Source organism: Rutidosis leptorrhynchoides, chromosome 8 (genome assembly GCF_046630445.1).
Source record: "Rutidosis leptorrhynchoides isolate AG116_Rl617_1_P2 chromosome 8, CSIRO_AGI_Rlap_v1, whole genome shotgun sequence".
Classification (NCBI taxonomy): Eukaryota; Viridiplantae; Streptophyta; class Magnoliopsida; order Asterales; family Asteraceae; genus Rutidosis; species Rutidosis leptorrhynchoides.
This window is the reverse complement of record NC_092340.1, coordinates 299,873,449-299,884,824: the sequence shown is the minus strand read 5'-3', so window position 1 is coordinate 299,884,824 and position 11,376 is coordinate 299,873,449. Positions and strand designations below refer to the sequence as shown.

Below are 11,376 nucleotides of genomic sequence, written 5' to 3'. Positions count from 1 at the left end.
CAATCCGAGGGCATGGCCGGTAAAACCCCCTCTCCGTTGCCCCACACTAAGCGAAAGGCGACCTGGATGGATACTTCAGGTCAGGGATAACATTGAGTGTATATGATTAATACCAATGATGATATGTATGATCCAAAATCACTTCAAAAAAGGTAAGTTTAAACGATCAAATGGAGTTGGTTTGATTGAAAGAAGATAGACTACTTGTTGATTAAAATAAGCAGGTCTAGACCCAACCCTTTCGCACCTGGCGGTTCGACCTGTCTAAAAAAGCTATAAAGCTGACTCGTTTGGACCCAATCCAACCCAATTTTCAGGCATAGTAGGTGATCATAGCTCAATATAACATAAAAATATATAACTAATTTACAGACTTTTTTAGTAACAAAGCAAAAGGTATCTAGTGAGTTTTAGCGATGAATATTGAAAGGTAGTTGATGACCCATAACGCTTTTATATTGCTTGTCACAAAGATTATTTGTTTTACAGAAAAATATCGATCGGAAATAAGATACGTTTCCATTGATTCCTAGTATATGCCACTTGATGCCTAATAAGAATAATGAGTTTGGACGGCTTTAGAATCTTGGCGATGGTATTGAGAACGGCACAATGAAGACGAACTAGAACCCGTGTGTTGAGATTGAGAAATCAAAGACCTTGTTGTTGTCAGTATATCATCTCCCTAAACTTTTTTAGCTTAATATATTTCATTATTTCCCTCTACATTTGACTTTTGTAAAGTTGATTCATTCCTCGTAGTTACTGATTCTCATAACAACTTAAATTTGATAACAATACTTTTAATGGCGTCTTCTTCAATTTCATCAATGGAAAACAACTATGAGTATGATGTGTTTTTGAGCTTCAGTGGTGAAGACACCCGCAAGAACTTTGTTGATCATCTTTTTGCTGCTCTTCAACAGCAGGGTATTAGCACGTTCAAGGATGACTTAAGACTCGAGAAAGGGAAAAAAATCAACGATGAACTTTTTAAGTCCATAGAAGATTCAAACTTATACATCATTGTACTCTCCAAAAACTATGCATCTTCGTCTTGGTGCTTAAATGAACTTGTGAAAATTATGGAGTGCCAAAAGACAAACGGGCAGATTGTTTACCCTGTCTTCTATGATGTTGATCCATCCGAAGTACGCAAACTAAATGGAACAGTTGGAGAAGCATTTGCAAGACATACCGAAAACAAGGTCTTGGGGAAAACCGTTACCGTACATAACAAGAAAACGGCGATCGGAAATGCCGTTATTAAGCATACGATGAAAAAGTTGGGTAAATGGAGAGAAGCTATGAAAGAAGTAGCCAATCTATCCCGGTGGGATTTGAGGAAGACTGCTTTGGGGTACGTTTTTTCTTTTTAAAAGCTTTAATTCTTATAAGACATGTTCTTATCTATGTTAAATTCAAACCGCCAAAGACGTCAAATTTTCACGTAGATCTGGAGGATTCCGTCAAAAGTTGCGCTAGTCAGCTGGTGGCGCACATAACATGGACCCCACTATTTTTTACTTCTACATTGTGCTTTATATATTGTACATATTATATTTTATTGATGTATTTGTGGGTATTATTATGGTAAAGATAAGGAGGGTTTAGTTAAAGGTTAGTTAAAGAAAAACTTAAAATAGTTGGTGCTGATGTGGCGCTGACGTGGAGAGAAGTTCAGTTAGATGTGCTAGGATAGGGAATGGCCTAAGTTGGTATATCTATGGATAGAAATGTATGTATATATGAGTTCTTGAGCATGCTAACAGAATTAATTGAATTAATCTTCTTATACCCACATGCATGAAGCTGAAGTCATTAAGTCAATTGTTGAACGGGTTTCACTTGAGTTACGATCCTTAAATGTGAACATAGATGAGAGCTTAATAGGCATGGACTGCCGAATGGAAGATTTGGAGTCGTCTTTGCAGATGAATCTAAACGATATGCGCATGATTGGGATTAAGGGGATGGGAGGTGCTGGAAAAACAACTTTGGCAAGAGCTCTTTTCGATAGTATCCATGAAGTTTGAAGCACATATATTTGTTGAGAATATTCGGGAAGCTTCAAACCCGTCATTTTCAGGGTTGTTATCTTTGCAAAAACAAGTCCTTTCGGAATTACTAAAGAATCAAGACAACGGTTTAACTAGTGTTCATTCCGGGAAAATCATGTTGAAAAGGAAACTGCATAGTAGAAAGGTTCTTCTTGTTTTAGACCATGTGGATCGCTATGAACAGCTTGAGGCGTTAGCCGGTGAGCTAAATTGGTTTAAGCCAGGAAGTAGAATTATAATTACAACAAGAGATGAACAAGTACTCATAGCACACAAAGTGAAATGGATTCATGATGTAAATCTATTATCTGATGATGAAGCGATTCGACTATTGAATAGACATGCATTCGGGAGAGAGATTTCAAATCAAGAGTATGAGATGTTGTCTCTCAAAGTTGTACATTATGCTGCTGGACTTCCCTTAACAGTTAAGGTTATGGGTTCGTGAAAGATATGCCTGTTTGGATAGATGCACTTGAAAGACTAAAAACAATTCCTTTGAAAGAATCTTTGGATAAATTGGAATTAAGTTTTATCGGTCTAGAGGATGATTACAAGGAAATGTTCTTGGATGTTGCATGCTTGTTGAAGGGGTCACATAAAGACATGGTAATTAGAGTACTCGAAAGCTCTGGATTTCATGCTAAAAATGGTTTAAGAGAATTAGAGCAAAAATCTTTGATCAAAACAATTAACAAAGTTTACCCCTTTGAAGATGAATTCGAGATTTATAAACATGCATGACCACTTAGAAGAGATGGGTAAGAATATTGTACGCCGTTTACACTCGGATGAGCCAAACAAACATAGTCGATTGTGGATTCAGGAGGAAATTGAAGATGTATTTGCTAATGACATGGTAAGGATATGTATTTGCTAATCACAAGATAGTCTAGTGGTTGAGGCCTGAGTTCCTTGCAAGAGTCTCAGGTTCGAATCCTATATGGGACGAATATTTAGTGGTGGTAAGGGATGGGTTGGAAACAGCCAGGAAATAATCCTGATGGGCTGCCCGAATAGGGAAAACCTTCTACCTTTGTTTAAATTGTAAGGTGGAAATCTAATTAACAAATTCATTCCTTAGTTATGATACTTGTTTATGATCATCTGAATTTGTAGGTCACTGAAGCCACAAGATGTATAAAAATGAAACTTACTAAGGATCTTCTTGTAAAAGGTTTCATAAACATGAAGAGACTTAGATGCCTTCTCGTGAATTATAGAAAGTATGATAGCTTCCACTATTTGAAGATTGGTGAAGTTGCACCATACCTTCCAAATGCCTTACGATATTTGTATTGGGACGGACGCCTTCCTCGGTGTTTACCTAAAACATTTCCATTAGACGATCTAGTCGGACTTGAATTGGATTCGAGTGGAATTGAACAACTATGGGATGTGAAGGAAAGAAAGGTTTGAAATCTTCTCCATATACCATGTCACCTAAATTTAGCTTATCATTTGATATAATAGTGAACCATCACAAGATAGCCCGTGGGTGGGGTCCTAATGTCCTTCAAAAAGGTCTCAGGTTTGAATCTTGTGGTGGCCTGGGAAGGGGTGAAACAGTTAGGGAGTAATCTTGCTGGGTTGCGTACATGAGAACATGGGATTGAATTACTCGCCCTCTCGGTAACCCGAACAGGAAAAACTTTATAACTTTTTATTTGATATAATAGTGATGCACATTGGTTAGTTATTTATGTGAATGTTCACCTAATGTGTTCTTTAAATTTCTTATGAGATATAGGTTCTAAACAAGCTCAAATTCCTTGACCTCCCACGTTCAAAGTTGAAGAGGCTTGACCTTGAGCCGTTTCCGAATCTTGAGAGATTGAATCTTTGCGGATGTTCATGTCTTGAAGAACTTCGCGTTTATGGTGGATGTATGAAAAGCCTTGTCTACTTAAACTTATATCATTGTAACAACCTCATGGATCTTTCGTTTATTAAACATTTGCAATCAGTTGAGGAGCTTCTCTTAAATAATTCTTTAAAAGGTCAAAAATTCGAAGATATAATCCCAGTTCAGTCCCATAGCAATTTACGAAAGCTCGAGTTGGATTCAAAAAATTTAAAAGAACTACCCTCGTCATTCGGAAATCTTCATAAGCTTGTGTATCTAAATCTCGCTGGATGTCGTAAACTCAAGAGTCTTCCAGAAAGCACGAGTAGTTTACGACATTTAAAAATCCTTATGCTTGAATTGTGTCGAATAGAATGGTTACCCGAACTTGGTCAATTAGAATCTTTGGAGATACTAGATTTAACAAATTCTAGTATAAGAGAGATTCCGAACAGCATCTGTAATTTGAAACGTCTTAGAAAGCTTTTGGTTAGCAAATGCGGACTTCGGGAATTGCCTGAGAAACTTGCAGATTTAAGATCTTTACAAGTGTTAAATGTAAAAGGTACGCCGATAATTTATCTTCCCTCGGGAATTTGTTTGTTGAAAGGTTTGGAAATCATTGGATTTCGTGTACGAAGCGAGCTAATATTGGAGGAATCTGTTTTGTATCCGGAAGGACTCTATCCTTACATGTTCGAGGCACCATTTTGATCAATACGTTGCAGCAGATTTATATAAAAAGAAGGTTCGCATCTTCTTTATATATCTTTATCTAGCTAGATGATTCTCTCATCTCCTATTTGATAATCATTGTGATCATTCTAGATATGATGTAAAATTATCGTATTAACTTTTACATTAATAATTAATAGAATATATATGTTTGACATCTGCATATAATTTAAGATATTCAATATTCAATAAAAGAATATATATGCTTTCTGAATTTCTCCAATCTCCATTTCAGAGTACTTTGAAATCAATTCATCTTCGACATCACTCAGTCAAGGACGGATCTTGAACGACTTTAGTGGGAGGGCCAAAATCGTTTCAAAAACTTATGGATTATATTAAAAAGAAATTCTAAAATCTTGGAGGGGCTATTATATAAATATTTATATATTAAATTCAAATAATATAAAATTTACACTAAGAACATACAATTTTGGAGGGGCCACTGCCCACCCCACCCCACCCCTGTCAACCCAAATATCCGTCCCTGCAGTCAGTGTCATCTTCTTTAAAAGAATCACTGATCCAGATAGTATTCTTATCCTTAGAATCACTCTTAAACAAATCATTGTCGTCGAAATCAAGCAGATCATTGAAAGTTTCAATCTTTTTCTTGCTTCCTCTATAACTACCTTGTTACATGCTCCAAAGCCTTTTCATCATTCTCTGTTGTTCATGCCTCTTCTTAATCAATCAATTATTTGACTTTTTTGTTAAGCCAGCCCACGTTATACCTCTTTGATCCTTATACAGCTCAAACAACTTTGGCGATTTCAGAATAAAGTCTACTATCTTGTTGAGCCACAGACCTTATTGGTATGGTTTGTTCAGGTAAATGCTTTAACAATGCCAACAAAAACAATATTTTCGATGCAACTTTGTGCTTTTTATTAGAGACTTCGAGTCTGTTGACTTTAGTTTTGCACTCGTTTGCTTGTGGCCGATAATCATAAATGTGCTGCTACGTAGTAAATATTCAGTAATGTTGGTAGTAAAAATTGGTTTGATTAGTTGGTTTGCCATTATAATCAGAAGAATCCGAGTGTTTGTAAAAACACCTGGCTAAAATGACCAAAAGATTAGCCCAACACATAACAATGAATTAAGCTTCAACTAGATGCATATAATTATAGTACTTAGTAATTAGTAATGTTCTCCGTGAAGGATTGTATCAAAAACTTGGTGTTCATAACCAGCAAATCTAAAATTGTATTGTAGATGTAAATTGATAAATTTAATAAAAAGAGGTTGAGGATATTACTAGCAGCAGCGGAAACAAAAGATTGATTGAGAACAGTAAGTGTATAACCAATGCAGCAACAGAGGAAACCTGTTAAGAATATGGAATCTTTTTAACTAGAGTTTGCATACAATCAACTACAATGAGGGTTAAATAACTGATATGATCCATAGCCCAAACAAAATGTGCTACACATTTTTTTTTTTTTTTTTATATTCGATATGAGACTTTTAATTTACCCCTCAAAAATAACTAGTCGAGACAATCAAATTTATAGCTACCAATGTTGAAACCAATGGTATGTTTACATCCAGATTATTCCAATGATGTGCCACTTGATCTTTGATTATTCAAGATTACTGAATCTATTACATTAACTATTTAGTTTGAACTTTAATCATCAACCCTTATTGTTAGGATATTAGGACCCAAACAACACTAGTAATTCTACAAGACTACTAGCCGAGTAGTGATTCTATCAAGATCACTCAAACCCACTTAATGAACGAAAGATAATAAATGCGAAAATGTAAGAACGACACAAGATATAACGTGGTTATATGCAATCGGTGTGATTGCTTTAGTCCACGGACCAACTAGAGAGTGTTTATTACTGAGAATCTGTATTTGGTATGTTACAATTGCATACAATGAGTTCTATATATAGGAGAAAACAAGAACACCATGACAACTAGCTAGGAATCTTCATCATGACAAGTAATCATCTTGTTTACCAACTAGCCATGCTTTCCACCTTGTAACGGCATGATCACAGCCCTAATTTTAGGTGTAAAGTGATTAACTTTGCACCTAAAGTGAAAGGAGGCCAAAGCATGCTCGGATGTAAAGGTTGCAACTTGCCAACTTGCTGCCAGACACCAGATGCGCCGCATCTGATGTGTGATGCGCCGCATCACTTGCTTTTCATGTTCCAGATTCATGTACCAGCACTCGATGCGCCGCATCGAGATGGTGATGCGCCGCATCTGACCCCTGATGCGCCATATCAGCTCAATGCTCCGCATCAATAACTCTCGGACTATTTTGCTCTATGAATGCGCCGCATCCATGTCAAGATGCGCCGCATTTGACTGCTTCACGCTTCCCGAAATCTGCAAAATCCGTGCATATCAATGTCTCCATAATCTAACAAATCTCCATAATCTAACAAATCTCCCACTTGGAGACTTTGAACAAAACTCCAATCATATCAATGAATTAACCAAGAACATTAAACCACCTTCGATTACCGCCAAATACCATTTGGGACACGCACACTCAACACATTCTTCGGATGAGTAGACTTTCGATAAAAGGTCTTCAATACTACTTGTTAAACTTGTAACACCATTCACATCTCTAGCTGGGGTCTTCTCTCATCAATTCATGAGAAGACCAATTGAGGTAATGCAAAACCTCAATTTCTCCGTCGTAACCACCTTAGTAAACATATCGGCAGGATTCTTCTTACCAAGGATTTTCTCCAAGAATAAAGTGCGATCATTTATATGTTGTCGAATAAAATGATACCTTATCTTGATGTGTTTCGTTCGACTATGAAACACTGGATTCTTCCCAAGATGAACCGCACTTTGATTATCACAATACAAGACGCAATAGTCTTGTCTTTTACCCAACTCACCTAAGAAGTTCTTCAACCACACTAGCTCTTTAGAAGCTTCCGCAATAGCCATGTATTCGGCTTCGGTGGTTGACAAAGCAACACTCTTTTGCAATCGAGATAACCAACTAATCGCCGTCTTCCCCATTGTGAAAACATAACCCGTAGTGCTTTTCCCCGAATCATCACATCCACCCAAATTAGCATCCGCATAACCTCTAAGTATGAGATTGTTTTTGGAGAAACACAATCCCATATTAGAAGTACCTTTCAAATAACGAAGCAACCATTTGACCGCTTCCCAATGCTCTTTTCCCGGATTAGACATATAACGACTTACAACTCCCACTGCTTGAGCAATATCGGGTCTTGTACAAACCATGGCATACATAATACTACCCACGGTCGATGCATATGGAACCTTTTCCATATCCTTCTTGTCTCTTTCCGTCTTTGGTGATTGACTTTTCGATAACTTTAAGGTGCTTCCTAAAGGCATAGAACGGGCCTTTGAATCTTCCATGTTGAACCTCTCTACTACTTTCTCAATATATTTGGATTGAGACAAGTATAGAGTACCCTTCAAACGATCACGCACAATACTCATGCCAAGTATTTGCCTAGCACCGCCAAGATCTTTCATCTCGAATTCTCGAGAAAGTAATCCCTTCAACTTGTTAATTTCGGACATGTTTGAACCTGCAAGTAACATGTCATCAATATACAACAATAAGATTATGTAAGAAGACTTGAATTTCTTCAAGTAGCAACAGTGATCCGCTTCACATCTTAAGAAACCAATCTTCTTCATAAAATCGTCAAACTTCAAGTACCATTGTCGAGGTGCTTGCTTCAACCCATACAAACTTTTCTTTAGCTTACAAACCCACTTCTCTTTACCCTTTACCTCAAAGCCCTTGGGTTGCCTCATGTAGATCTCTTCAACAAGATCACCATGCAAGAATGCAGTCTTCACATCTAGTTGCTCTAGATGTAAGTCTTCGGATGCAACCATAGAAAGTACCAAACGGATAGTAGTCATTTTAACTACCGGTGAAAATATCTCTTTGTAGTCAACCCCTTCCTTTTGTTGAAAGCCTTTGACTACCAAACGAGCCTTGTACCTTTTCTTGCCATCCATCTCATTCTTGATTCTATATACCCATTTGCTTTGCAATGCCCTTTTATCATGAGGTAACTTCACTAGTGACCAAGTCTTGTTCTTCTCAAGTGATCCCATCTCTTCTTTCATGGCAAGTTCCCATTGTATGGATTCTTTTGTTTTTCTTGCCTCAAAGTAACTTTCGGGTTCACCATTCTCGGTATAGAGCAAGTAGTTTGCTGATGGAGAATACCTAGGATTAGGTTTGGGCACTCTAGTCGAGCGTCTTAGTGTAGGATTAACCGAAATGGTTGGACCGGTTTCATTTGTAACCTCCTCATCACTAGAACTCGCACTATGTTCGGAATCATCACCGCTTTCCGAATCATCCCCATCATTAGCATTTCCCGACACCTCACCGTCATTCGGCAATTCATTGTTTCCCAAACTCCCACTAGAACCTGCAAGATCATCAATAGAAACATCGTCAAAAGTAACTTGACTCGGTTTAGGACTCCCCGTTTCCGGTTTGCCATAGACCGAATCTTCATCAAAAGTAACATCTCGCGAACGAATTACTTTTCTAGCTTCGTTGTCCCAACAACGATAGCCCATTTCATCTGACCCGTAGCCTATGAAAATACACTTCTTTGACTTAGCTTCAAGCTTGTCTTTATCCGCATCTTTGGTCTTCACATATGCATTACACCCAAAGATCCTAAGGTGACCATAACTCACCTTCTTGCCTTGCCATTCTTCCTCGGGAATTCGGAAACCCAACGGTGTTGAGGGTCCCCTATTTATCAAATAAGCCGCCGTGTTAACCGCATCCGCCCAAAACATTTTAGGCAAACCGGCATGTAGTCTCATACTCTTAGCCCTTTTATTTAACGTACGATTCATACGTTCGGCGACCCCATTGTGTTGCGGTGTCTCCGGTACCGTTTTCAACATTCTAATATCGAGCTTTGCATAATGGTCTTTAAACTCAAGACTACCATATTCTCCTCCATTATCTGACTTTAAGCACTTAACCTTCAAGTTAGTCTTATTTTCTACCATAGCTTTCCACTTCACAAAAGTATTAAATACATCGGATTTAGCTTTAAGAAAATAAACCCATACCTTTCGAGTGGAGTCGTCAATGAAGGTGACATAATAACGAGAACCTCCATGTGATTCTACATTAGTTGGACCAAACACATCCGTATGAACGAGCTCCAATTTCTCCAACTTAGGTGCATTCCCTGATTTCCCAAAAGTCACCTTCTTTTGCTTCCCATAAACACATGGTTCGCAAAACCCAAGTTCTACCTTCTTCAAATCCGGAATTCTCCCACTCGAAACAAGCATCTTCATACCCTTCTCACTCATATGCCCGAGTCTTCGGTGCCATAGAGTTGATTCGGACTCAACATTAACCGTAGCAACCACCTTGTCTTCATCAAACACTTCAACCATATAAAGTGTTCCCCTTTTATGTCCACGAGCCACAATACTACTACCCTTCTTCACCTTCCATTGGCGGTTTTCAAAAGTAACCGCGTTACCTTCATCATCTAATTGACCAACCGAAATAAGTTTCCTTTTCAATTTAGGAATGTACCTTACGTTCTTCAAAGTCCAATTAGAACCAAGAGTGGTCTTCAAAACAACATCTCCAATGCCCTCTATGTTGAGTTGCTTATTGTCCGCCAATCTCACCTTGCCTTGATATGAACGAAAATTCTTCATCATGCTTTTGATATGAGTAGCATGAAACGAAGCTCCCGAATCCAAAATCCAAGACTCCATAGAATTTTCAACACTACACAAAAGTGCATCATCACTTTCCCCTTCGGCTAAGTTTACACCTTTCGCGGAACCATTTTTGCAATTCCTTTGAAAGTGCCCCTTTTGATTGCAACCCCAACAAGTAACTTCACTTCTATCCTTCGATGAATTCCTCTTCTTAGACTTCTTCCTACCCTTCTTCTCACCGCGTTCAAATTTTCTACCACGGTTGTCGGTACTTAACAAAGAACCGGATGTCGATTCTCCCGAGTTTCTTCTACGAGTATCTTCACCAAGAATCAAATCCCTTATAGCTTCAAACGCTAGCTTAGTAGTTCCCGTAGAGCTACTAATCGCGGTAACCGTACCCGACCAACTTTCCGGTAATGATGAAAGCAAGATAAGTGCTTTTAGTTCATCATCAAACTTAATCTCTACCGATTCAAGTCTTGAAACGATATTATTAAATTCATTGATATGATCCGTTGCACTCGTACCTTCCTTCATTTTATTATTAAACAATTGACGCATGAGAAATACCTTATTTGCAGCTGTAGGTTTCTCATACATGTTAGAGAGTGCTTTCAAGCAAGCAAACGTCGTCTTCTCATTCACAACGTTGTATGCAACGTTCTTAGCAAGTGAAAGACGAATAGCACCCAAAGCTTGACGATCCAAAAGCATCCAATCGGCATCGTCCATGCTTTCGGGCTTGGTCTCTAACAAGGGTTGGTGTAGCTTCTTTTGATACAAGTAATCTTCAATTTGCATCTTCCAAAAGCCAAAGTCTCTCCCATCGAATCGGTCGATTCTAAACTTCCCATCTTCCGCCATCGTTCCCTTAACGAAACCTTGTGCTCTAGATACCAGTTGTTAGGATATTAGGACCCAAACAACACTAGTAATTCTACAAGACTACTAGCCGAGTAGTGATTCTATCAAGATCACTCAAACCCACTTAATGAACGAAAGATAATAAATTCGAAAATGTAAGAATGA

At 38.1% G+C, this 11,376-nt stretch overlaps 1 pseudogene; it reads left to right on the top strand.

Moving 5' to 3' along the window:
• The first annotated feature begins 806 nt into the window (after positions 1-806).
• On the top strand, positions 807-4,620 carry LOC139864344 (TMV resistance protein N-like; annotated as a pseudogene).
• Positions 4,621-11,376: the final 6,756 nt, after the last annotated feature.